Source organism: Lissotriton vulgaris, chromosome 7, assembly GCF_964263255.1.
Source record: "Lissotriton vulgaris chromosome 7, aLisVul1.2, whole genome shotgun sequence".
In the NCBI taxonomy this organism is placed as follows: domain Eukaryota; kingdom Metazoa; phylum Chordata; class Amphibia; order Caudata; family Salamandridae; genus Lissotriton; species Lissotriton vulgaris.
This window is the reverse complement of record NC_141695.1, coordinates 1,620,327,883-1,620,355,750: the sequence shown is the minus strand read 5'-3', so window position 1 is coordinate 1,620,355,750 and position 27,868 is coordinate 1,620,327,883. Positions and strand designations below refer to the sequence as shown.

At 42.9% G+C, this 27,868-nt stretch overlaps 1 protein-coding gene across 1 annotated transcript in view; it reads right to left on the bottom strand.

Moving 5' to 3' along the window:
- RIMS4 (regulating synaptic membrane exocytosis 4) overlaps positions 1 to 27,868 on the bottom strand; it is a 413,262-nt gene that overhangs the window by 333,626 nt on the left and 51,768 nt on the right. The gene's annotated exons all lie outside the window — the stretch shown is intronic.

The window sequence follows — 27,868 nt, the reverse complement described above, 5'->3', positions numbered from 1 at the left end:
TAAATGTGTAGTATACATTTATGTACATTCAATGGGAGATAAATATGTAGTCTCCACTTTTTCTGAAAATCTGTTTTGACAGCCCCCAAATTACTGTGCAGAGCTTTAGCATTCTCTAGGAATTGGCAAGGTCTTCTTAGTTATGCAGCAAAAATGCTAATTATGCAGTACATTCCTTGTCAGCATTATTTTCTTCCACTTTAGCAAAAAACAAGATTTTTTTTGGTCAAACACATATTTTGCAAATTATGTGGCATAGTATGTGACACGTGGTAAATCCATAATTACAGAGTAAATACTGCAGACACAGAATCAAATAAATCCTGTTTCCCTCAACATTGTGTATTTTTATCAACTATTTATTTATGTAATATAAATCTAAATATTCTAATTGCAATCAGTGTCCATTGTTAACTGCATTTTGAAGAAAAGAGCTTTATCAAGATAATACCCCAAAATGAATATGTAACATAAAAATACATAATGGGTAAGTTGTGTAACATGGCTCTCTATTGCGACCGAGGGCTTCTGGTGCATTTACAAACCATTCAGCTTGCCTCCACTTGGTATTAGATGCCACCAGAATCCTTTGTGGCAAAATTGGAGCATACTACACAGTTACCCAGGAGGTGTACTGTACATATTTTTCTGTGAATAAGGTTGTCTTATTAGTTTACATTATCAAGTAAATTCCATCTAAGCCAAGAGTATAACTCAACTGCTCAAAGAAAAAGCTTTAGAAATCACCTCTACATAATAGGGTTAGGAGGCATGCATCTGGATACTAAAGATAGTCAAGGATGGAAAGTAGCAGCAGGAAAAGGTGACGCCCCTCTTCAAACACTATAGTAAGCTAATGTTTGGCACTGCAATTTTCATGCAGATCCAGGGGAAAAGAGTTAAGGGCAAGGTTTGAAAAATGATGTATTTTCCAATTCTAGCGTCCACAGAAAAAATAACTAACATCTACAGCCCAAACTGCTGAACAGATATACACCAAATTTGGAAAGGAAATAGAACGTTACTCAGAAAGCAGCTTTTATTGGAATGGTGTAAGTATGTTCAATAGTTTTTGAAACACAAGCATCATGCCACCGTTTTAGGTGTGGATTCAACTGCCATCTTGTAAATGATTCAACAAGCTCTGGACTTTATGCGACTGCAGACTAAGTTTAAAAAAGAAAAAAAACAAGGCAGCAGGCCTTTTGCATCTATGCATCCAGGATCTAAAACAACATCCACGCATCCATCAGGGCATCAGTGCTAATCCAATCCTGCTACAATTTAGGGAAGAATTGACCATGCACCTTCTTAAGCAACACAACATCACAATTAAGTGTTCACAAACTAGCTGCCTCTCTTATGACTTGTTCACTTTATGGATGCTTTTGACCGCATTCAGTAGCCTGCTACCTTTAGTCTAGGTTCGCCCTATGGAATTACCACATAGTACATTCATAATTAATTCATTATGCAATTATTACCAATATATATATATATATATATATATATATTATTTGATTTATTGCCCATAATATTCCCCAATAAATCCTGCATCCCAATTTTGTTTACATAACTAGTTCCCAGGTCACTGATCCCTGCCTCACAGTTCCACAAACCTTGGTATTGCCTCTTTGACCTATATTGGATGACCTCTCTCTAATTTCCAAAGCCTGCCTCAGGGCCTGTGGGTCCAGAAAGACTCTGGCCCTTGTGGGCATTGAAAGGGTTCACAAACCCAGTATTGGGTTCATGAACCCTGAAGTTAATGTTAAGATTACATTTTGATGCAGTGACAAGTTATAAGGTGACTTCATCTGAAGGCCTGCTTGGACATATGAACAGATTCAAAATAGCTGCCCGACGCATGTATCTACAGGCCAGATATGTAAATCGAAGATGACACTATTTTCTACAGGTAATCAATGGAACTGTTTCAAACTTTGTGAAATAGAGCAAAATGTTGCATTATCCAGCTACAGATCAGATAGGCAGCCACCTTCTGAATTCTCTGTAACCGCTCTACTTATCAATCTGTGTGTCCATCATCCATTTTACATTCCTCTTTGCTCCAATGACTAATTTTCTACAGGTAATCAATAGAACTCTTTAAAATGTTGTGAAATAGAGCAAAATGTCCCATTATCCAGCACCAGATCAGATAGGTAGCCACCTTCTAAATTCTGTGTAAACACTCTTTTTATCAATCTTTGCGTCCATCATCCATTTTACATTCCTCTTTACTCCAATGACTACTTTTTGATGCTCCTTGTCACCAAAAGGAGCATCCCATTTGGTAGGCTGGCAAGAAAGAGGCTTGAGCATACATCCAGATGTAAACATTCTGCGTTAGCTTGTTGTCATAGGACATCTGAACACTGCTTGCCTTTGTTGTTGCCTCCATGCTATTAAAAGCTGGATGATCCAAAATTGGCCTCAACTTGTAGTCAAAGGTAGGTAATATCCTTGGCCGTCTCTGGTTCAAAATCAGAAAATGCTCTTTTTCTACTGCTGGCCATTAAAATGTGTTGGCAATAAATCCTCAGTGTCAATATTTAAAACAAGGAAAAAAATCAAACGTAATTTTTACAGGAAAACCTTAGGAACTACTTTAAAGTAGCTGTCACCAACCGAAAGGTAGCTGTTTATATGCATATGTAGTTCATTTTTAGAAATGTTAGAGCAATTAACTGAACTTTACAGGAAAGAAAGCACATGTCTCACAAATGTAGCTCTATTTGCATAGTTAGAATAGATTACTCATCTAATTTGCCTCATGACACATTTTTCTACACTGGACCAAAACAGTGGTGGTGTTTTGTATCGCATGATGAGTTTGAAATTTATCACAATTCTTTGTACATTGAGAAGGGATCTTATATTGAGAAAAGCACACATTGTGGACACTGTCAAAGATGCACAATAATCTATAGACTTGAGAGACAATTTGACTGATACTACTTTTTATCAGTCATAGTAAGTCCGCTGTTCTGACACATCGCTTGGTATCAAAGCGTGTGCCAACTGAGTGGGATCCAATCTTCATCTAATTGCTCAGAAAGCTGCAGATTGTGTTCCTATCCTATGACTGTGACAGAGGCATCTTGGATACATTCCAGGGAGCGAGAAATCATAGCTTGTAAAAAGGGAAGAAAAAGAACCGTTTAGCAAACAACTGAAAAGATGCTTTCTGTGCACTCCGTTCCAGTGACATTGCAAAAATTCTCCTGCCAAATAAAGCCGTACCGGGAATTGATGCATCAACAGCTTGGGACTGGCCTGGCAGAATCTCGGACATAAAATTCGGTTGGAGAATCAATGTGGAGCCTGTTTCTGATTATTCCCAATCACTTTGCGCCGACCACGCTGTTCACCACGTTCACTTGCGTCGTCACCTTCACTTTGTTATCACCTTGTCACCAAGTGTCATTTGGGTTGCTTCATGAATGTTTTCATGTACAGTGCTGCTTTTTAACTGTGCTTCCCATTTCTAACAAGTTGGTGATTAATAACCATCTCACAAATGTATTGAGACTCCTTGTGGTTCTTTCCTTGTAATACTTATTGTATGCATTTTTCAAACTGTCTTTGACATTGATACCTATTGGGACACTGTACCCTATATATCCTCTATACCCAGTCCCAGTTTGGTTTATGGGTTTCACTTCTGTTCTCTTTCACGGAGGGAGTGGGGGGGCGCGCACAGCGCCACGGCGCTTGTAACGAGCTCGGCTCGACACGCTGCATGGTGGCGTTGTGCTCATGACGAGCTGAGCTCGTCCTGACCACACCCGTTTTCGTGGAACGCTCAGCACAGCAGGGGAATTATTCCCACGTGTGAGCGCCGCGCGGGTCATGACGAGCTCAGCTCATCATGAGCACAGCACGACCGTGCCTCATGACGGGCGGAGCTCGTTGAGCATGGAAGATGTTAAGCTACATATCAACAAGTGTTAGGGAGAGAGGAATTTTCACACTTCCAGACATCTTCCAGTTTGAGCTATTGCATAGAAAGATGCTCAAAACTCTTTTTTGAATGCTAATGGCAGACACCTCAGTACCGCAAGACAGTCCTTATCGGCTTGCTGGGAGACCACAGCTTTTGTAAACAACAACTACCTTCATATGAAACAGTGCCTCTGCCTCTGTTGTCTCACTCAGGCAGTAATACTCAAAGTACAGACCGGGGGCCACATACGGCCCAGCTGACCTTTAAGTGCAGCCTCCAGATCAACAGCAGCACTGGTCTGCTGTTCACTCGACTCAGGACTAACATTATAAACATGTTCTATTTACAGGCAAGCCTTCATTTAAAAGTTAATTGAAGTTAAATAAAGGAAGTAACTATATTGTCCTGCACCACTTAGCAATAAGTACACCTTAAATTTCAAAGCCATCTTGCAGCAAAAGAGTAAAAATATGATACAGTCTCTTCAAAATTAAAAAAAGTGTATTTCATTAACATGCAGATCCATGTAACCTTAGTATACTATATTATATCAGTGCATTAAAAAGTATTGTTTTAAGTGATAATTTTCAAATATGAATTTTGAAACATTCATTCTTCCCCTTCCACTGACAAAAATGCCAATAGATTAATAAAAGGCAAGTCAGTTGTTATATGCACTCTTAGGGTTGCCTACGTTCCAATTATACATTAACAACATTATAGTTTATTAAATCAAACACAGGAGAAGGTTTTGTACAGCGCACATCCTGAAGTCATGTATTTCAAGGCCCTCTTATATGTGATAATAAAAGAAAAAGGAGGGAAAGTGAAATAAAACAATTTCGTAGGATAACACAATTTGGTAGAGTTCTACTTTCACATTGTGCAATTCTGACACTAGTTGTATATGCTTCACTTCTCCTATACCAACCTCCCCCCGCCACCCTGTTGACATCAATGGGGCCTCAGTCAAATCACAGGCTAAATGTTGTTGCCCTTGGGAAAGTGTTTGTGAGTACCTATGCACTAAGGTATGAGGCTAAAGGACAAGGAAACCTAATAAACTCATACCGGACCCTTTTGCTGGTAAGATCACTTGATTAGAGGCAAGGAGGAGTTGGAGAACAATAACAGGAAACACTAAAATGTTGTTTAATGTAGCAATTCTTTCAAATATTCTGATTATTATGTGCTATTGTTGCCACTATTCTGTTTATTTTTAAAGTTTCAACTATACAGATAAAATGCACTAGGATAGGCTCTTGGTTTGAATAAAAGTCATAAAAAATATTCTTAGTGTGTATTATTGAGTGAGTCTATTGATGGTGAAAGGAGGTTTGAAACCTACTGACAGCAAATACCTCATGTGAGTCTCACCGGACTGATCATTTCCCAGAATGCACCATCCTCCTTTAATGGACTGGTGGTATGTGGGTTACAATCCACCGTCTTCTGCATCTCAAGTTGTGTGTTGATGTCTACAAAGCCTGCTGTATCATAGATCATGGTATACTTGGAATGGAACCATCCATCATACATATAAAACTAGATATACATATATACACACACACATATATACACGGAGGGAATCCACTGGGAAGAATACTACTCATTAATCATCCTAGTGTTAACTATTTATATACCTGTACACCACTTGCCTCAGGGATACAAACATGCCGCCGCTTCTGAAGAGCTAGATCCCTATCTTTATTGTTTCATACAGCAATGATATTAGATATGAATTGCTACTATCTGAATAACAATTTCTTTCTTTTTGACAGGAACTATTTAGACAATGGTGATCTGCGATGGGGATCTGCTTCGCTCACAGCTATGCTGGGCTTTACACGGGCTGGTGGGATGAGCAGGTTGCCAGTAACATCCATCTATATGATAAACATGTAGTGGTCTGGGCACACTAAATTGATGATGTTTTTGTTATGTGGAAGGGCTCATATGATTTGGCTATGGATTTCATAAAACAGCTTAATGATAATGATTGCAACCTGATCTTTACAGTTCACATAGAAATGTATTCAATAGAATGTTTTGACCTAATGATTGAGGTGAACAAAACTAGATTATAAATAAGCTTGTTTCGTAAAATAAAACAGCAGACAAAATCTCTAACACGCAATTGGTAGCCATCCTAGCAATCTGGTCCAAAGTATCCCCTATGGGGAATTATTATGAGAATGAAGAACGTGTAGCAATGAAAGTGTTTTTCAAAAGGAAAAGAATATATTTCAGGAAAGACAATATAACCCTAATATTTTGCAGAAGGCAGTGGAAAGGGTTGACAAAACTAAGAGGGAGGATTTACTCTCCATAGGAAAAAACAAACATTCCTGTCCTTATCCCATCAGATTCATTACATGATACAGTAATGAGGATCGCTAGGTGAAGCAGATATTTTATAAACACAGGCTTGTATTACAAACTGATGAAATATTATTTAAATATCTGGATAATCACCAAAAAATTACTTTCAGAGAGAGTAAATCACTTAAAGATGTTTGTGCAAGAACATGATTATTAATGTGAATAATAAGTCAGAGAGACAGTTATCTTAAGGATTCTTCAAGTGTGCAAAATGTAAAGCTTACAAATATAGCAGGGATGTGAAAACATTTCAGTCATCAGGTAATGGTCGGGATTTCACTATCAGAAACAATTTAGTGTGCAATTCAGATTTTTGCATTTATTGCCAAAAGTGTACCTGCAATAAGTATTCTGTAGGTAGCACTATAAATAAGAGGGATAAACATATTTTAGAGCATGTGCCAGCTATCACACAACAGGATAAACAATATCCCATAGAGAGACATTTTAACACTTTAAGCACCATTGTTTTAAATCTTGATGAGGAATTATCAGTTCATTTGAGATAACTCTATGGTTTTAAGATCACACCTGCAATTTTTTGGTCTCTGAACCAATCTAATTAATATATTTAAAGTGTATTTTAATGTATTTGTCTTTCACTATTTATAGAAATAATGACTGTTTGGTGCAGGTTATATTTCACACAATTTTCTCACAGGTGCACTTTATGGACTATCTGCACTGACAAACTGATTTCAAGCTAAGAATTAATTTTGTTGTTTTAGAATGAACTTTGGAGTAAATTTCATTTTGTTCTTTTCAGTTTGCGCATTACTTTCTTCTACATAATGGTCATTGCAATATGTTGTAATACTCCAGGTGATACAATAATTTTATCTTGTGTTTGCAGGAATTGAGTAGGTTGTATAGAGATGCAATTGTCCTCTTGGGCATCATCCTTGTGAAAATACATTGTCTTCTCCTATATATATTGAGATAGGTTGTTGTTTATCTTATCTATATGAGAAAAAATCTTAATTTTAAATTGCAAAAGGAACAGATTGGTATGTCTCACTTGGGAGGTATGCTTATGCATATTTTCAGACACACATCATTATATACTTTTCTTAAACAGTTATAACAATTTTATTAAGGGTGGAAAAACAAGCAATTGATAAACTATTGAATATGATCCATTCCAAAGATTACAAGCTACAAATATATGAGAAGTTTCATACAGTCAAAATATGATGCTTTGGTTATTTTTCCATTTCTAAGATGTCATGGTACTAGTAACGCAAGATTGGAGTCTGTGCAACTGGAGCGCTGTTTCGATGTTTTTAACACAGTTCACTTTAAAATGTTTATAGTATCACTGCTGTTTTTCATCTTGTGACTAAGGCGAGGTTTCACAAAATGCATTGGGTGTTGTTGCTGCAATAATTCACAACTAAGAAGCATTGAAGTGTTTGTGCTTTTCTTATTCATAAGGAGGTTTGCTCGGATATATATATACTTGTAGTCTCTAGTAGGTAGTTATAGTTAGGACTGAATCTCCATAGACAAATCGTTTTTTGTTTGTCTAATAACTTTGATGCCATTTGATGAATCTTCACGATATTTACAACACTAGTTTGCCACACACTTGAGCTGTTCTCTGGTAAATTTTTGGGGTCATTTGTCAAGTGGAGACCAAGAAAAAGGGGGGCTCCCAAATTGCATTTGCCAATGTAGTTTGCCATAGGAATGTTGAAAACCACTATAGCCGAACTGCTGAATGCACTTACACCAAATGTAGCCGAAAGCTAGATCTTGGTCCAGAAAGATCTCTTTTTGTACCTTTGTGTAAATCTGTTTAGCAGTTTTGCGGTTATTTAAAAAAAAGATTTATAGATATCTAGGGATGTGACTCCTCCGCAGATCTGACGGCTCTCCAAATGAGATCTGATTGGTTGCCAATACTTCAACCAGGAAGTGTTGGCAACCATCTTGGGACTCAAACTGCTCAGAGTCCCAATAAAAAATATAAAAAATAAGAGAAGGGGACGGGATTGGAAAAACCCTGACCCCCAGGCATGGTGGTGGGGTCCCAGAGGGACCCCGCATTGGGTCAAAGACGTATTTTTTTATTTTATTTATCATGAATTCGTGTAGGATCCAGGAATCTACAGAAAAAAACAAATCAAAACAAGCGTGGGCTCCCATGCTTGTTTCAATATACCCCCGATTGGGCAAGGTTCCAAGGGTGTATTTATTAATATAATTGGGGGAAGGGGGCACGTGTGGCTCCCCTCCCCGGGCTCGTTTCAGCCCAGCAATCCCGTACCCGAGGGCCCAGCCTTAAAAATTAAGGAGGAGGGAGGGTCGTGTGGTCCTCTTCTTTTTGGCCAATGGACCATCACCCACTGGGGCCCCAGCCATGAAGAAATAGGGGGACTGATTTTAGCCATGAAAAAAAGGGGGAAGGTGAGCTGTGCATCCCTCCTCCCGGGTCAATTCAGCCCTGTGGAGCCCAATCCCCATGGTCTCACTGTACCAACAAATGGGAGGGGGGCCACGCGGCCTGCATCAACTCCAGCTATGTCGCGGGTGCCCACCCCGCATAAAGCAGTTTCCCTGTTTGCACTGGCTTTGTGGGAGCCAAGCGAGAGCAAACTCTAAGTCCGACACCAGCATGCAAACAGATGGAAAAAAAACAGATGAAAAAAATGCTCACTGCCGCAGGGAGCAACAATCCCCGGTCCTGAAATATGGCCCACAGAGGTGGTCTCGTGCCCCTTCTAAATATGGCGGGCATGATTGATGGGGTCTCTGGGACAGGAATTAGCCTGGGGAGGGGTGCTTCATCAGCAGAGCCCCTCCCCTTTTTTTATTGTATTTGGCCACGAGGCATGGGTTCCTCTTAATGTTCCCAATTTTTTTCTGAGAAGGTATTCATTAATAAATAGCGACATTGATTTCTATCAAAACCATGGATTATAAATCCACCATTTTAAAATCTGAAGCCAGGCATGACCACTCTACCAGCATCGAGGAGACATGGAGTATGGCGTTGTTTCTGCACTGTAACTATTGGTGTACAGGTCAAACTCCCCCCTTAGACTTACACATCACACACAAACCACACACATTGCATTTGTGTAGTCCTTTAGTTATGGAACAGACTAGGAACAGATACTCAGTCTTTTTCGAGCTCTTTAATGTATATTTTAAAGCAGAGGCCTCACTGGAGCAGAAATAAATCACTTCTCACTTTACATACACGTCTAGAGTGTCTCCTTTAAAACTCTTCGACGAGTGAGCTGGTAATGCACTGCATGATGAAAGCAATAATATCCAAAAATGACGATGTAAGGAAATGATCAGGCTACAAAAAATGAAGCAGCGATACCGAAGCAGTTTAAAAACTCAAGCGTACACCTTTATAGCTGTTCTCAATCAGACCAGTAATCTGCAGAGGATTCATTGATTTATGCTGTGCAAGCTGTTATAAAACATCTGGAAATTTCAATGACAAACCATCCCAGGGCACCAATCAGAAAGAACATTTTTCGTATACATTTATGACCTACAAGCAGGAGGTTGCTCTTGCAAACGAGTCCTATCTGATCAAAGGTCACAAAAACGAGATGATTTGTAGCAATAAACACAACTGCTTCCCTAAGAGAAGGATGTGCAAAAACATCCATCTTTTTTCCTCTCTTTCGTTATTGAATCATCAATTCCAGATGTGGAATACTACGTTTTGTAAAGAAAATGGTTGATGTCAGATTTGTTGATCTTAACCACAGGGTATGAAAGTTAATAATGCGGAGGTCAAGAGGTCAAGCACTCATCTTTCAAGAAGATGAAGTCGAGTGGGAGTTTCTCCTTGAGAGCCCACTGGCGCCAGAAGACACGGCACATCACACACTGCTTTACAATTGGAGTGCTTGCCTACAGACTATGAACCCACTGCTTTACAAATGCCGTGCTTGCCTGCAGACTTCGCACACACTGCTTTATGAATGCAGTTCTTGCCTGCAGACTCTGCACCGACTGCTTTACAAATGCAGTGCTTGCCTGCAGACTCCGCACCCACTGCTTTACAAATGTAGTGCGTGCCTGCAGACTCCGCACACATTGCTTTACAAATGTTGTGCTTGCCTGCAGACTCTGCACACACTGCTTTACAAATGTTGTGTTTGCCTGCAGACTCTACACACACTGCTTTACAAATGACGTGCTTGCCTGCAGACTCCGCATCCACTGCTTTACAAATGCAGTGGTTGCCTGCAGACTCCGCACCCACTGCTTTACAAATGCCATGCTTGCCTGCAGACTTTGCACACACTGCTTTACTAATGCAGTTCTTGCATGCAGACTCTGCACCGACTGCTTTACAAATGCAGTGCTTGCCTGCAGACTCAGAACCCACTGCTTTAGAAATTATGGGGCAGATTTATCTTAAATGGCGCATCCCCAGGGATGCGCCAGTTAATGTGCGCCACAGTGCGCCACAGCTCCGCCACCCATGGTGCGCCGCATTTACAATGCGGCGTACCATGGTGCAAGGCAGGGAAGATGCGTGACGCATCTTTCGGCGTACGGGCGGCGCATTGCTGGAGTCATGTCGCAAGTGCGACATGACTACTGCAATGCACAGGGGCCACCCCTACATTGCATGGTGCATCACCCTTACGGTTGCTTCAAGCAGGCGTAAGGAATTGACATAGAAAGTGACTCAGTGAAATCTTGTAGATTTCACTGAGTCACTTTCCAGGAGCATTCCTGCGACGGAACGCCCCCCCCCCCCCTGCACCAGAACGCCTACATGAAACCTGACGCAGATTTCATGTGGTGCAGGGCCTTACACCGTGACGCATCTCCATAGATGCGTCACGTTGTAAATGCCTCGTATGGATGCGCCACGTTTACTCCGCCTTGCGTGACGCAACAGCGGCGTAAACGTGACGCAAGGGCCTCATAAATCTGCCCCGGAGTGCTTGCCTGCAGACTCCGCACACACTGCTTTACAAATGTTGTGCTTGCCTGCAGACTCCGCACCCACTGCTTTACAAATGCCGTGCTTGCCTGCAGACTCCGCACACACTGCATAACAAATGTTGTGCTTGCCTGAAGACTCTGTACACACTGCTTTACAAATGTTGTGCTTGCCTGAAGACTCTGCACACACTGCTTTACAAATGTTGTGCTTGCCTGCAGACTCTGCACACACTGCTTTACAAATGCTGTGTTGCCTGCAGACTCTGCACCCACTGCTTTACAAATGCAGTGGTTGCCTGAAGACTCTGCACACACTGCTTTACAAATGCCGTGCTTGCCTGCAGACTCTGCACACACTGCTTTACAAATGCTGTGTTGTCTGCAGACTCTGCACCCACTGCTTTACAAATGCAGTGGTTGCCTGAAGACTCTGCACACACTGCTTTACAAATGTTGTGCTTGCCTGCAGACTCTGCACACACTGCTTTACAAATGCCGTGTTGCCTGCAGACTCTGCACCCACTGCTTTACAAATGCAGTGGTTGCCTGCAGACTCCGCACCCACTGCTTTACAAATGCCGTGCTTGCCTGCAGACTCCACACCCACTGCTTTACAAACGCCGTGCTTGCCTGCAGACTTCGCACACACTGCTTTACGAATGCAGTTCTTGCCTGCAGACTCTGCACCGACTGCTTTACAAATGCAGTGCTTGCCTGCAGACTCCGCACCCACTGCTTTATAAAGGCAGTGCTTGCCTGCAGACTCCGCACACACTGCTTTACAAATGTTGTGCTTGCCTGCAGACTCTGCACACACTGCTTTGCAAATGTTGTGCTTGCCTGCAGACTCTGCACACACTGCTTTGCAAATGTTGTGCTTGCCTGCAGACTCTGCACACACTGCTTTGCAAATGCAGTGCTTGCCAGCAGACTCCGCACCCACTGCTTTACAAATGCAGTTCTTGCCTGCAGAATCCGCACACACTGCTTTACGCTTTAGAAATGCAGTGCTTGCCTGCAGACTCTGTACACACTGCTTTACGCTTTACAAATGAAGTACTTGCCTGCAGACTCTGCACACACTGCTTGACGCTTTATAAATGCAGTGCTTGCCTGCAGCAGGCATTATACAGATTGTTGAGAACCATCCTAGCATGTGCCTTTAGTATTAAAGAAGGCCAAAAATGTATTCCATTAGGTACAATGCCCTGACCATTGCCCATCCTGCATATTGCAGATGCAATGACAAAAACGGCAGGGCAGTAGCACTATACAGAGGCTCTTGCCCTCGAATGAGCACGCCATGATAGAAGAACCCAATGTCTGTGTGTGTGTGGGGGGGAAGGGTGTGTGTTTATTAATGTAGCTGTATGTGTGTGTGGGCACATGCATGTGTGTATTCATGAGGATGTGTGTGTTGCAAACAAGCATGTCTGCATTTGTTCTGGTTGTATGACACATCCATGCATTCATTTACCACACGTTCCTTAACAATGCAGGTGGAACAACGAATGCATCTGAACCAAGCATTCCATTTACAAAGCAAGTTGTTACAACGACTTGCCTTAGGGGGGTGCTGAACTTTGGAATAGTATAATTTACTATTCCGACTCCAGGCACCGTAACAGTAGGGAAAGCGTTGAACTTCAAAATCCAATGCCACTTGACCTAACCCATGTCGGTGTTACGACTTGCCTTGTAGATGTAATGCGTGGTTCAGTCGCATTTGTTAATCTGCCTGCTTTGCAAAGTCAATGCGTTGTTCCGCGGTCGTTGTATATGCTGTTTCTCATTTATTCTACTTAAAGTCTCTGAGCTATACAGAATCCCACTCCCTATTTCATAACAACTTGGCATGTTGATGACTCCGACCAATCAAGAGCACCATCGCCATAGAGTCCACTAGTGATGTGGGGCCCGATTCACAGAACTAACTTAAGACAAAATCCTAAATTCACTACCATTTTGGTAGTCACAGAAGGCACTTACTCCTTTTGGTATTCGCAGAAGGCACTTACTCATTTCGGTATTCACAGAAGTTAGGAGTCCTAACTTTAGGACTCTTAAATGCCTTCTGTGAATACTGAAAGTCTTAAAGTTAGGATTTTTCTCAATTTAGTAGTAGTAAAGTTAGGACTCCTAACTTTAGGACTCCTAAATGCCTTCTGTGAATGCCGAAAGTCTTAAAATTAGGATTTTTCTCAATTTAGTAGTAGTAAAGTTAGGACTCCTAACTTTTGGACTCCTAAATGCCTCCTGTGAATACCGAAAGTCTTAAAATTAGAGTTTTTCTCAGTTTAGTAGTAGTAAAGTTAGGACTCCTTACTTTAGAACTCCTAAATGCCTGCTGTGAATACCGAAAGTCTTAAAATTAAGATTTTTCTCAATTTAGTAGTAGTAAAGTTAGGACTCCTAACTTTCGGACTCCTAAATGCCTTCTGTGAATACCGAAAGTCTTAAAATTAGAATTTGCTCAACTTTACTACTACTAAACTGAGAAAAATCCTAATTTTAAGACTTTTGGTATTCACAGAAGCCATTTAGGAGTCCTAAAGTTAGGAGTCCTAAGTTTACTACTACTAAATTGAGAAAAATCCTAATTTTAAGACTTTCGATATTCACAGAAGGCATTTAGGAGTCCTAACTTTACTACTCCTAAACTGAGAAAAATCCTAACTTTAGGACTTTCGGTATTCACAGAAGGCATTTAGGAGTCCTAAAGTTAGGACTCCTAACTTCTGTGAATACCAAAATGAGTAAGTGTCTTCTGTGAATACCAAAATGAGTAAGTGCCTTCTGTGAATACGAAATTGGTAGTAAGTTTAGGATTTTGTCTTAAGTTAGTTCTGTGAATCGGGCCCGTGGAGGCCGCCACACAATATGATTCCATGCGGTGGCACAATACTCGCTTCCTACTTTTCTGCCTCATGTATTACCATAGTCAAATGCCTCTTGGTGGAAGCTGCGGATTAAAAGGCTTTCAAGCCTGGCTTGGCATTGCTTGGTATAGTATGGTATGGTATGGTATGGTATGGTATGGTATGGTATGGTATGGTATACAACTCCTAATGAAGCTAAGTGCAAAATGACTCCATCTTTCAGAAACAACTGCTCTTTGGGAAACAGGAGCCCATTGATTAACTTGTCCAATTGTAAGCATACATTTTGTTTATAAAATAGAAGATGATGCACATACACCCATCATATAAAGGATATCCTGCCAGGGTTTAAATGGATAGTAAAGTGTATATAATGTGTATGTTTCTCTTTATTGTGCTGCTTGCTGAATGCCTTTTTATGGATCATCTTGAGACAATTGTTTCTTGACAGATATCAGATTATATGCTTTCTCAAGCTGTCACCAGAGCCAGCTTTAGTCTTCCTCTATCCAAAATCATCCACTAGGAGTTGTATGGTCTGCTGTCCATCCAAGAGATTTTCCTTGACCAGTCTGTTAACTATTCCAGGCAACGCTTTCCTCAATATCCCAGTATTAAAAAAATATATATACTATGGAATATCCACAGTTGACCTTTATCCAGGAAACCTAATCTAATTGGTCCTTAATTATCACCTTGAAGGAAACATGTTTAGTAGTACCCGACACAAGCAGACACAGGTCTTTCAAACAATATATTCTTTCCCTCTCTAATTTTCACCACTTACTTCTGATGATAAACACTAAACCCTCTAATTTCAACCCCAAACTGAGTTCAAAACCCTGGTTTCTGCCTCATTCCCTTCTAGTATATATCTCAACATTACAGCAATAACGTAACTCTTCCATACCTACAAAATCAATTAATAACAGCAAAGTTATTTAGCACTCAAGGATCCCAGATGGCTAATATACAAAAATAAATTATTTGTTGCATTTCAACTAATCGATACAGATAGCAACAAAAAAGAAAAACGGTTTCAGATTTTTTTTAGCAGATAAAGGTTTTAGCAAAAGATTTCTTCTCTATAGTACAAAGACCCTATCCCAGAAATAATTGCAACAGTCCAATCAGTCTGTAATAAACTAAAACCAAGGGCCCTGTTGCGTACCAGAAGTCCTACTAGAGAGAAAAGGATACAGTTTCACTTCAACGTTCGTGGTCCTGCAACAACGGGCAATTAAGGATGGTGGCGCATGTTTCAGAGGACAAAAAGCTGGTATCTAATCTACCTTCTTCAGGACCATTCGATGGGAGAGTCTACTCCGTTGTGTTGGGGTCCAGAATTAATTAACTGACACAGTATAACGTGGAATTTAGGGGGATGAAAGAGGAACTTGCACACTCCTAGGCAGCATATCATCTAGAACTACTGAACTATTTTGTGAAATGTAAAGATGGAGCCAAGGGAGAAGTAAACCCGGTCAGGTTGCTGCAAAGAAGCTCTCCGACAAGCAGTCAGCAGTCCAATGTAGAGTTGGAGGAACAACAAAATGCTGCTACAGTATTGGTGGGTACTCTTGTACTCTTCATTTCTCCTATATCCTACTTGTATTAAACAGGAGGTATACCTCAAAACTAGAAGAAGCGGAAGATGGCCGGACAGACAGAACCCGTCTCGGCTCCCGGCCCGCGCTCAACTCCGGAGCGGATAATTGCTGGTTTTCGGTGATCCTACGGTCGAGAGTAACACCGATGGCAAGCTGAACCTGTGGGGCGCACACTGAGCGATTTCACTCCCTGCCGATATCCCTCCGGCCGCACCGGTGCAGCCCGATGGCGGAACCCAGGCTCTTGCACATGAGAGGTGAGAGTCCTGGGGAACACCACAAGACCTGCTGCGGGGGAGAAATCACCTACTGCATGTTTCCCGGTCAGTGGCGGCTGAATACCCTGACCCTAACCTCTACCATGCGTCCTGCCTGACTCCAAGATGTCGGCCGGGCCCTGACAGCAGACGCCGCTACCGGTTTGCCCCTGACTTGCGACCTGACTCCCTAATAACGCCACCTTGACATATGGACCCCTGCGCCCCCCCCCTTGACCAGCAAGCGCTTTAGAATCTCCACAGCATAGTCCTTGCTTTTAGGGGGTGGAACTTGTTCGACTGATCTAAAGCTCACTACTGAGGGGCTGCCAGGTCATCTGACCCAGACCCCTTTCTTACCCTCTCTGAACTACAGTCCTCCCCTACACCCGCTGTCGCCTACCCCCTCCATCATCACGGCTTAGCACCTTCTCAAGCCCCTCCTCTTAACTCTAGGAAAGTCCCAACCTTCCCATCGGACATCCATACTTATTACAACCCAGACTCTCCTCCTATCCCCCTACCCAAACTGTCTCCATCACCTCACACCAGGTCTTCTCTGACCAATACAGAAACCTTCCTTCCCCCACCCCTTCCCTAACTGCGCTCTCCCACACCCTTTTAAATCAGACTCTGTCCAACATTGAATGCAATCCTACAACCTTGATAACTGAACTCACAAAGGCTGAGAGAAGATGTCAACTCGCTCTACTCCAAATCCCCTACCTTACCGCTCTAACTCCGTCGACCCTGGCCCTCTACAATTATCGAATCCTCAACAGTGGAACACCACTCTCCTTGGCTGCGGTTCTCTTAGGCACCACCGCACATCAAATCGCCTCACCGCTTCCGACCAAAATACCCTCTGCAACGCCTACCCTTCTAACTCCTCTAGTAACGTTCCTCCCCCTCCTCACTCCAACATCCCCATTATTTTGGAGACCAGCAGATTACCCCCCTCTCCTGTCTCCCCCAGTCCCCCTCCCCAACGCACCACCATACATTCATGCTTTCCCCTCACAGATATTCCTAAACCCCTCTCCTCTATTCTCCTAACTCCACCATTCCTGTCATTGTAGGGACCACCAGATCCCCACCCTCTCCCGTCTCCCCCAGACCCCCTCCCCAATGCACCACTATCCATCCACGCTCTCCCCCCACAGACTTCCCAAACCCCCTCTCCTGCCTGCTCCCTAGCTCCAACATTCCTGTCATTGTAGGGACCACCAGATCCCCACCCTCTCTGGTCTCCCCCAGACCCCCACCGCAATGTACTACCATCCATTCATGCCCTCCCCCCAAAGACTGTACTTAACCCTCCGCCTGCATGCTAGTGAAATGCCGTTCGGCTGTCAGGCATGCAACTGAAATTTCAGAAACCATTCTTAGCAAAAACATTGACATAGCCTTCCTCACGGAAACCTGGCTCAATGACCACTCTACTTCCAGCCTTGACTTACTTTCCCCCCGGGTAACTCTATCATCAGACAAGACAGGACAGAGAGAATAGGGGGTGGACTAGCGATTATTTTTAAAAATAAACTCCAACTTTCCCTTGTCAAAAATCACGACTGCAATACCTTCGAAAACCTTGAAACTGATCTTAAGTCTCAAGGTTTCCCCCCGATTCGACTGCACAATATCTACCACCCACCTGGGGACCCACTCCCCTTTGTCGAAGAACTATCTGAACTTCTTAACCAGTCCTCTCTCTCTAACACCAAAAACTCTTCCTTGGAGATTTTAATCTGTACTGGAACATAACTGTTGACTCCTCAGTCCACCTGCTCATCAATCTTCTTGAGATCAATGAACTCAAAAGACTCTGCCACTCTCCCACCCACTCTAAAGGAGCCACTCTTGAAGCCATCATTAACAGCAATGACTTTGGCTTTGCTCTCTGACATCATACCCATCGACTGGTCTGATCATCACCTCATTCTGTTCACTATAGCAAACATTGACCAATCCCCCCTCACCAACAACATTAAAGTCTCAAAATGGACTAAAAATCTTAATCGCATCCCCCTGGTGAACTTGAATGTAAACTCCAAACCCAACTTCTGCTCACTCCTCTCTCCCTTAATGCTAATGAACTCACTGAACATTTTAACAAAACCGTCATCGATGTCCTAGACCAAATTGCCCCATCCAAACTTAAAACCATAAGAAACATTCCATCTAAATCATGGTACAATTCCAACCTCAATAACGAAAGGCGTGCCCTTAGACTCACTGAAAGAACATGGAGACAACACCCTTCCCCCGCCCATCTTGCTCTCCTCAGATCCGCCAGAGCCACATATAAGAAACACATTTTCTCGGAAAAGGTCTCCTTTTTCCGTACCCAACTCGATTGAGCGAAAAATCATCCCAGAGAGCTGTTCATCATAGTTCGAAACCAAACCTCCTCGGCCCCTCCAACCCTGACAGCCACAACTGACAAATGCGAAGAAATTGCTAACTTCTTCTCCAAAAAGATAGCCATTATACACCAAACCTTCCTAGCATCTCTGCCCCATCCCCTATCTATCGATGTCTCTACTCCTCAACCTCCCTCCCTTACAATTGCCTCTCTAACCCCACACCCATCTCTCTAGGTGTCCCTCAGGGTTCTATTCGCTCCCCTTCGCTCTTCAACCTCTTTATGGAGCCCCTTACCCTCATTCTAAAACACGCCGGTATCAGCTACCACCTATATGCCAATGACACCCAACTTTACTATAAGATCAAATCCCACTCAGACGTTCTGCACCTTAATAACACCTTGTCTAAAATCCAGTCTTGGTTCCACTCTAACCATCTCAAACTTAACCCTGAAAAAACAGAAATCATGCTCTTCTCTCCAAAAAACAACCCTATTCCAATCCAAAGATGAATCTCTGACCTTAACGCCGTCAACTATCACCTCACCTTATCAAGCTCAGTAAAATCATTTGGTATCACCAATGACAACAGCCTAACACTCCAGACCCACATAGCACATTTGACCAAAGGAGCGCTCTTCACCCCACCCCATCTCAAGAAAATCAAACCCTTCATCCCAGCTGACGACTTTAAATCAGTCGTCCAATCACTGGTCCTCTCAAAAATTGATTATGGTAACGCCCTCTTACCCGGAGCCCCAAAAGTTCACCTAGCCCCACTCAAATCTGCACTAAACCTAGCGGCCATGCTGATCACTGACTTCAAATGCTTCGACCACATCTCCCCAGCCCTTAAGGCCCTTGAATGGCTGCCCATTGAAGGCAGATCTACCTATAAGATGGCATGCATTACGCACAAAACCCTTTACCAAAAAGCCCCACTTTATCTTACTGATAAACTCAACAAAGCAGGATGTGCCCGACCGTTGAGAAGCACCAACGCCCTCCACCTCATCCCACCTCTGACAAAAAAGAAAACCATTCAGTCTCGCTCTTTCTCTGGAAATGCCCCTAGCATATGGAATATCCTCCCCAAAGACCTGCGCTGCAACCCTTCCTACATCAACTTCAAAAAAGACCTCAAACTACACTTGCTCAAGAAATATTGGGGGTCCATAATGATCTTTTCTTTCCCCTACTTTTCCCTCCACTCCTCCTTTGCCCTCTCCTTTTCCCTACCTGCCTTACCTCCTAGCCCTCCTCCATCTCAGGATACCATATACTACTCGACCACCTGTATCTATCTATTTCTGTTTCTTCTCCTTCTCCCGGCGCCATTTGTTTATTTGTATTTTGCTACTTGTTCTCCTCAATCGAACCTATGTTATCCACAAGATCTGAACAATTGCAATATGCCTGTATGTCTGTATTATCTTCACTTATGTAAAGCACTCTGATACCGCCGGGTCCAGCCAGCGCTATATAAAACCTTTAAAATAAATAAATAGATATGTAGCGTCTCTCAGAAGTCACCTGTCTTCCTCTCTTCTATGTCTAAAGACATCCTGTTGACTCCCAATACATTCATTCAAACACACGTCGCACCGTTATACTGATGACATCCTCCTACATCGAGGTTAGTTTCCAAGAGATTATGACTGAAATCCATGACTCGATGCACGGTAACATGTTTAAGCTAAATAGAGATGGATGAGGTCCCAAGAGTTTCATTACCGTGCCTCGTCCAAAAGGCCTTCAGATCTGCGACTATGGCCCGCACCCTTCTCTCTACTCCAAAACCTGGCATTCACCTGGATCTTAAAATCTAAATGACTTCCCAAAGTAATTCTGCAGTCTGCTTCTGCTTTTCCCACGCCTTCACCCACACCTTATATTACTTCAGAAGGTCACTAACCAGTTGAGGAGTCATGTTGCTTCTTCTGGAAAAGTTCTATTTCAACTGAAAATCCTTGCACCATTCCTGAGCAAAAGTGGGCAAATGTAAATGTTTACCTCCTTTTTCCTTGAAATGGAAAACATCAACAAGTACTTATTATGTAAAGTTTCACTTAGACGTTTCAGAAAATGTTAGCAATAGGCTCTCGAGCAGGCTCCAAAAGCAATGTCTAATTTGAAGTTGGGTGGGAATGGAAAATTCAACTTCTGTAGAAAGTGATGATTCCATAGGAGAATCCATCAACAGAATGTATTCCACTAGGGCCCTGCTTACAAGTCTCCCAAATCGAGGTCAGGTATTTACTGCAAAACACATACACTGCAGATTGAGGTATTTAGCTGGTTGGCCAAATACCTCCAAATCTGAGTTTTACATCTGAAAGTGGGAATTATATTTAGAATTCTGCATGCATCAGAACTTACCGATTATTTTTCCACATAAGATTTTGATAAGTTTGATCTGTTCAAATGTACCTGTTGAAAACTCTGCAGAAGGACAATGTTTGTGGATGGGATTAGAATATTCATTGTCAATCATCATCAGGCCCTGTGTGGATAGCATCATGATTGAAATTCCCCTGATGGAGTCTGCTTTTGATGTAGCTCTTTCTCCAGAAATCTCAGACTTGCCCATTTCCACCTAACGATAATTAAGGGTCCTAACTAAAGGGTCGATTAGGATGGCGGACTGATTGCCCCCGCCGGGGGGTCTGCGGCGGACGGGAAGACCGCCCGCCACTTTTTCACCACGGTCCCCTTGCGACCGTGGCGGAAAAGGTCTCATATGGTGGCGGTGTCTATGAGACACCGCCAGCCATATTTGGATGGGCTTTGGGGAATACCTTTCCGTGGTGGCAATGCCGCTGCGGAAAGGAATACAGTCTTTGCTTTGGGGGCTCGTTGCAGGCCCCCAGGGTGAAGGGGGGGGTGGGGACTGCACATGGGGGTACCCACGGTACCCCCCTGCGTTTCAAAGTACAACAAGGCAGGCACCACGAGGTGCCTGTCATGTTGTGCTTTGAAACGCACAACATGCATTTTTAGCATTGCGGCGGGTGGTGCTTTCAGCAACGTTAAAAATGTGGGATGCACCCGCCACTGTGGCGGGTGCATCCTAATTCGGCGCACGGGACCTCCGCCATTGTGGCGGACGGCCCCTTGCCACGACAGGATGGCGGACGGACTTTGTCCGTCCGCCATCCTAATCGACCCCTTAGTTACCTATTCTATGGCAGAGCACACATCAATGCCAGTGTTAAAGTTTAAAGGGGCCATCCAGAAAAGAAAATCATTTATTTTTACCCAGTCGAGCATTGCTAACAATAACCAGCAATAGGAATTCTAGAATTTCCATTGTTGATAATTGCCTGTTTGGGTTTTGATATGTATTGTGACATCGTTCACCGAACGGCCCCTTTAAAGTCAAAATTAAAATGGGTCTTGTTAACACCAAATTGTAACAATACAAAGACATCAATAAGTCAATGGACCTTGTTTGAGGTTAGTTCTCTTTGCCAAGGATTTACACCTCAACACACACCACTGACAGGTTGCGTTCAGCTCAAGATAAATAGAAACTGCTCCGGGAAGTGAGAAATCTATTTTTATTGGTGAGCGATGGCCCTGGCCTTGCTCCAGGAGTGAGCTACTGTAGAGAGGATTTAAAGAGCCCGTTTGATTGTGGTTTTTTTCTCATGCCCAGAATTTTGTCAATAAAACAAATTTAATACTAACGAGCCCGTACGTGTGGAATCCTCCGAAAGCATTCTAGTATGAGTTTCTGGAGATGAGCTATTAGAGTCCCCAGCACAAGCACTTTATCTCAAAAAAGTAGGAGACGCCAAGAAAAGTTTCTTGGAGAATGTAGTTACACATTTGTTTTTATAAAACACTAGTACAGATCAATAAATGTCTCATCTTTGGGTAATATTTTTCAAAATTACATAGAAAGGTATTCCCTGATTTTTAGGGCATTTCCTACAGTACCTCTTTATTTTGGAGAATTTATCATAGCAGCAGGTATACTTTATCTAAAAGCTATTGTCGACCTATTAATAAGGAAATATTCAGCTCTGAAAGGGGCACAGGAAATGCAGAAGAGTGAGTTCGTGGCTGTTTGTTATCTACAAAGAACAATTGAGCTCTCTAACCCGGGTCAAGATGGCACATCAGGCCAAGAAGTTACACGTGTTGGAATCATGTCTATGCGCGCTAACGCCATCATACCAACTGGGAGTGGTTGGGAAAATGTTTGCTGAAAAGAACAAGGCCAACTTAGCAGTGAAAGTGTGCAACTTTCTGCTAAGTCCAACTGTTCGTAAAATTGTTGCACCCAGACTGAGAGAACAGATCGGAACCAATGTTGCAGGAATGGATGCAACAATAACCAAAAGGAAGGAGACAACAAAAATAAAACAAAGTCTCCATCAATTCTGAAGTTTGCAGCTAAGGACGTGGTCCAGAAAAATGGTGCCTCAGTATAAAGCATGGTCCCCCTGGGGAAAAGCTAATGAATGCTCCTCTGGGGCTGCTGTACAGGCTCAGAGAGCAGAGGTTACTTGTACAGTAAGGGTGAATGGGTTTTGATCAAAGCAGCTGCCAATCTTGCAGCTGTCTGGCCTGCCTGGGGTGGAGTAACTCCTTGAGAAAGCACATTCTTTACCCTGATGTCCAGAAATGGGGCTGCATGAAAAGCTAATTTATGTGTACTGAACACAGAAAAATGAAGAACATGCAAGGTCAGATACTGTTTCAAATAATCTTACAATTTTAGGGAAAGTAACATTTGTATAGAACCTGCACGCAATTTGGATTTCTGGTTGAGGGACATGATTCTTGTCAGGGTGAAACATAATCAAACTCCAAATGTATCTGTGCTCAACCCTCTGGTAACTGGGCACAAAAGCTGTCAGGTTTAACTTAAAGGCAATGTGTAAAGTATTTATGCAGCACACAAACAATAATAAAGTCGAAACACAATCCAAGAAAAATCCCAGACCAATTTAGAAACATAGAGTAAAATGAATAATAAAATAATATACCAAAACTACAAAAATCCGATTGATAAAAGGGGAGATTTGAGGAATATATCTGGTTGCGGTAGACAGGGTCCAAGTCATAAGTTCAGGTTGGCTGCAATGGAGAGTGAGCCAGACACCGGACAGAGTTTACAGAGTTCAGTCTGCTGAAAAAAACCTAGTGGCCTCTGTGGGGCGCCGTTCAGGAACTGTTGATGACGAGGTCCAGCTTTGAGATGTGTTGCGCAGCGGCAGAGTCAATGAGCATTGACGAAGAACTCCGATGCAAGGTCCTGCATTGTCGTTGAGAAAGCCAATGAGGCCTGCAGAAACTTGTGCTCTGATGCGTCAGTGCAGGGGACAAGATTTATAGTGCTGGGCCATGTCTGCGTCGGGCCAGCGTCATGCTGCGTCGGTGTCAAAGAAGCTGCTGAGATGCGTCTGCATTGAGAAAGAGTTAATGTGCTGGGCCGAAGTAAATAGCTGGCTGTGTCACACTACATTAAGATGCATGGATGTTAAAGAAGCCTGTTATATCCCTGTGGCTTGAACAGGATGCCAACCAACTGACTCTTGGAGATTCCTTGGAGTCCTGCATTCACACAGGTAGGTTGGGGTCAGCAGGGCGGATTACAGCAGCAGGAGAGTCCTGGTGCAGCAATAGAAGGTTTTGGACAGCAAAGCTGTCATTGGTCAACAAGAAGGTCAAGAGGGCAGACTTCACAGCTGGGTAGCCCTTCTTCCTGGCAGAGTTCACAGGTCCAAAAGTGATCTGAAGAGATGGGTCTGAGGGTCCACCTGGTGCCCACTATGAGGTGAAAGAAGCTTGTAAAGCCCTCCCCCTACAGCGGTGTCTGAAATTTTCTGCCTTCCTGCCCTAGCCCCAGCTTCTGTGGGGGCACAAAAGACTAGTGTGTAACCCTTTGTGAGCGTGCTGAGGCACAGTCTTTGTGATGCGCAAGTGTGGTAGGTGACAGATCCTCCCCCTCATCCTGAAAGAGATAGCCCATCCTGCCAACACATATTCCCCCTTTGGCTCACTGGCTGGGAGCAATACACAAAGTTGCTTGTAACATCTGGTCATATGATCCAGGATACAGGCTGCAGGCACAAAATGGTTGCAACAAGAAAATGCGCTCTTTCTAAAAGTGTCATTCTCAGACTTGTGACTAAAATTCTAACTTTACCAATAAAGAGGGTTTTAATATAAATGCTTTAGACACCACCCTCGACTTCCATACTTGCTTCAATTTGACAGTGATTACTTACTAAATGTAATAAGCTAACCTAATATTATCCTATCGGAGAGGTAGGCCTAGCAGTAATGAAAAATGAATTTAGAGCTATTCCCTATAAAGACATATACAAAGTTAAAAGTACATGTCCAGATTTTTAAATACACTGCACCCTGCCATAGGGGTGACTTTTATGTATTACAAAAGAAGGTTTGGGCCTAGCAAAAAGGTTTATTTGGCCTGGTCGATATGCCAGCTTAAAACTGCACACACCGACTGCAATGGCAGCCCGGACAGTGTTTAAAAGGATACTAAAGTGGAAGGCACAATAAGTGCTGCAGACCTACTAGCAGCATTTAATTTAAAGGTCCTGGCTACATGTGGTACTAGTTTACTAGGGTCTTACAAGTACATTAAACGTGCTAATTTGGTGTAAGCCAATTTTACCATGTTTAGATGAGACAGCACTTTAGCACTAGTTAGCAGTGGTGAAGTGTGCAGAGTTCCAAGGCCAGCAGAAACGGAGTCAGCAAAAACAGGACTGAGGGCCAAAAGCTGGGAAAAACTGTGCCAAAGATGTCAGATCTGACAGAACCCCATTCTAACCCAAAGAAAGCAAAAGAGCTTCAAAATGTCATCTACCTCTTAGCCCATCCTGTGACTGTAGACAAGGGGGATAAAGATTGGAGAGTGGGGAGTTGATTTGGAGGCTAAGCTGTGTTCATCTTGTCTCAGTGCTCAGAAATGGGGTCCCTGTAGTACCCACTACCTCTAATATTGAGGGAGATATGCAAGATAACATTGAATAATATAATGACACCCAGTTGTTGCGGGTACAATGGGCACGCAAGACAATATACCACATAGGTGTCAAAAGACAGGAAGAACTCAAGGAGCTGTGCTTCACCACTTTTCTTCTATCTTTTTGTCTTCTGTGTTTAGTGGCACTTGCATTTTTTGGATCCTCTGTGATGGCTTGCAGTCCTGTTCCGTGTGCCTCCACTAGTATTCATTCGATCTGCGGGGGTTCCTTTGCCATGGCATGGGCATGTGCAATATTTGAGGAGTCTTTGATTTCTTTGGGTTTCCTTGGATTATTATATTGTGTGGGTTTTGGTGGTTCTCTGTGTCTCTGGACTTGAGGGTTGACCTTTCATAATTTGATACTGAGATTATTTTTCCACTGTTGGGTGTGCTTCTTTAGGTTTACTTAGCAGAATGTATTTTAAGACCTGATTTGAGACATTGTGTGGACCATTGCAGATCCCTCAATTTAGGTTTGATGTCAGCTGTGGCAAGATAAAATGTATATGGCAATAACTATTAGCCATACATTTTGTTGAGTGATTAATTCTCTTACTAATAACAAGTTATTTCTATTGCAACTTATGTTCAGACATGGTCCTAAGCTCACCTTTTTCTGGCTGTAAGAACAATTAGGTAAAAACCAGCAGAGAGGTCAGGTAATCAATGGAACTGAGGATGAGACACTAGCAGTAAAATAAAACTGTATAGTTTGTTGTTCATGTCCTTTGTCAACTACTGGTGGCACCTCCTAAAATCTGCTTCAAGAATGTCCCTTCCTTTCCTATGTAAAGCATCCAGATGGAATTGAAGACAAGAACCTAGATTTACTAAGCCTTTGCATCATCCTTGCATCTCATAAGGCGAAGCAGGGCACGGCAAAGGCTTATTTAGAATGTACAGAGCCACGCAAGGCCCGATTTACGTGGCTTTGAAAAGAAATGTAATGGAACACAGCTACTTCTGCTGAGTTACATTATATTTCAACTTTGGTTTTACCATGCATCCACCCATGGATTTTGGTGTGGTCACAGATTTCCTAAAGCATGTATACCTGGTATTGAATCAAAATGGTACACCTTCCCCAGTGATGCGTGTCGAGGGAAAATATCTTTTTTTCTCCTCATTGCTTCCTCTTTCCATGTGTGCTGCATTCTCTCAGACAGAGATTAGGTCAAAAAGTATGGAAAAAGGAGGACGAGAAAGACAGTAAAACAGTGGTGAAGGAAGGAAGAACAGTTGAAAAAACCTGCAAGAGTTAGCTAAAGGGACATAAAGTGTTGGGTGGTGGAAGTGAAAGTCATGAGGTGCAGTCAAAGCTAGGAAACCTTTGAAATGGCAACCCTGACATTTGATAGTGCCAGCAGTGGGATACAAAAAAAGATAGCTTTTGGCCTTTGCATTTCTTGTTTTTACAAATTAAGGACTGGGCATGCCCACATAGTGACAATGAGAAAAATGAATGGAGAGAGATGTTTGTTACCAGCATAGGCTTTGCTGCCTCCCTCAATCCACAATCCTCTAGACAGTGGGAATATTTTCCCAGAAGTCATGCAAACAGTTCATTAAAATGTGCTGCTCTAATACATGTTCCCATGTAGGTAGAGGGGAGTAATAGTTGTGAGCCTTTCTTTAAACTTTGTTTGTCCTCCAAAAGTTATCATGCATGCATGGTGCAAACAAATCTCCCGGCAACCATGGAGAATTCGGTGATGGATTCTCAGACTAAAAAAAGACTGTTCCAAATTAGTTATCCTTTTCAAGTGAGCACAGGGGGCTCATCCTTAGAGAAGTAACTAGGTCAAACCAGGAGTGAGGCAAATCTGCTGGATACGCTGGGCTGGATTTGTGTTTGTGACCTAGAAACAAGGTGTTCCTGTGTTTCTAAAACCTTGGGGAAAATATTTGATGCAAAGACAGTGTGCCGCAGAGGTTTATGGTACAAGGCTGTGTCATTCCACATTGCATTTCATTGTACAGCATTGTATTCCCAATACACCCTCCCTACCTCGGGTAAAGTGCCGCAGTGATTGCTGCAGTGTGAAGCGGCTGTGATATTCAAAAGTGATAATACTGCATTGTATGGTGGAAAGGCCATCTAAGGTTACCACCAGCCACTAAAAGGCTTATGGCATCTATGCCTGCTTAAAGGAGGAGAAGCAGGGCCGGACTGGAAACCACAACCTGCCCTTGGCAAAGTGTTCGGCCGGCCCCCTATTCCCACTCGGGGGGGTTGGAGGTGCCATCGAGCTCTTTGCCGGGGCCAGTTTACGGCCGATTTTGGTACAGGGCCAATTTTGCAGCTATGCTGCAAGAACGGCCCTGTAATAAAAACGTTCCCCAGGGGCCAAAAACCGGCCCCCACCCGTGCGGCGCATGTAAAATGTAAATTGATACTTGTATAGCGCACTACTCACCCGCAAGGGTCTCAAGGCGCTTGTACGAATACCGCTGTGGAACCCATCCTGGCTTTCCCTGTGAGGC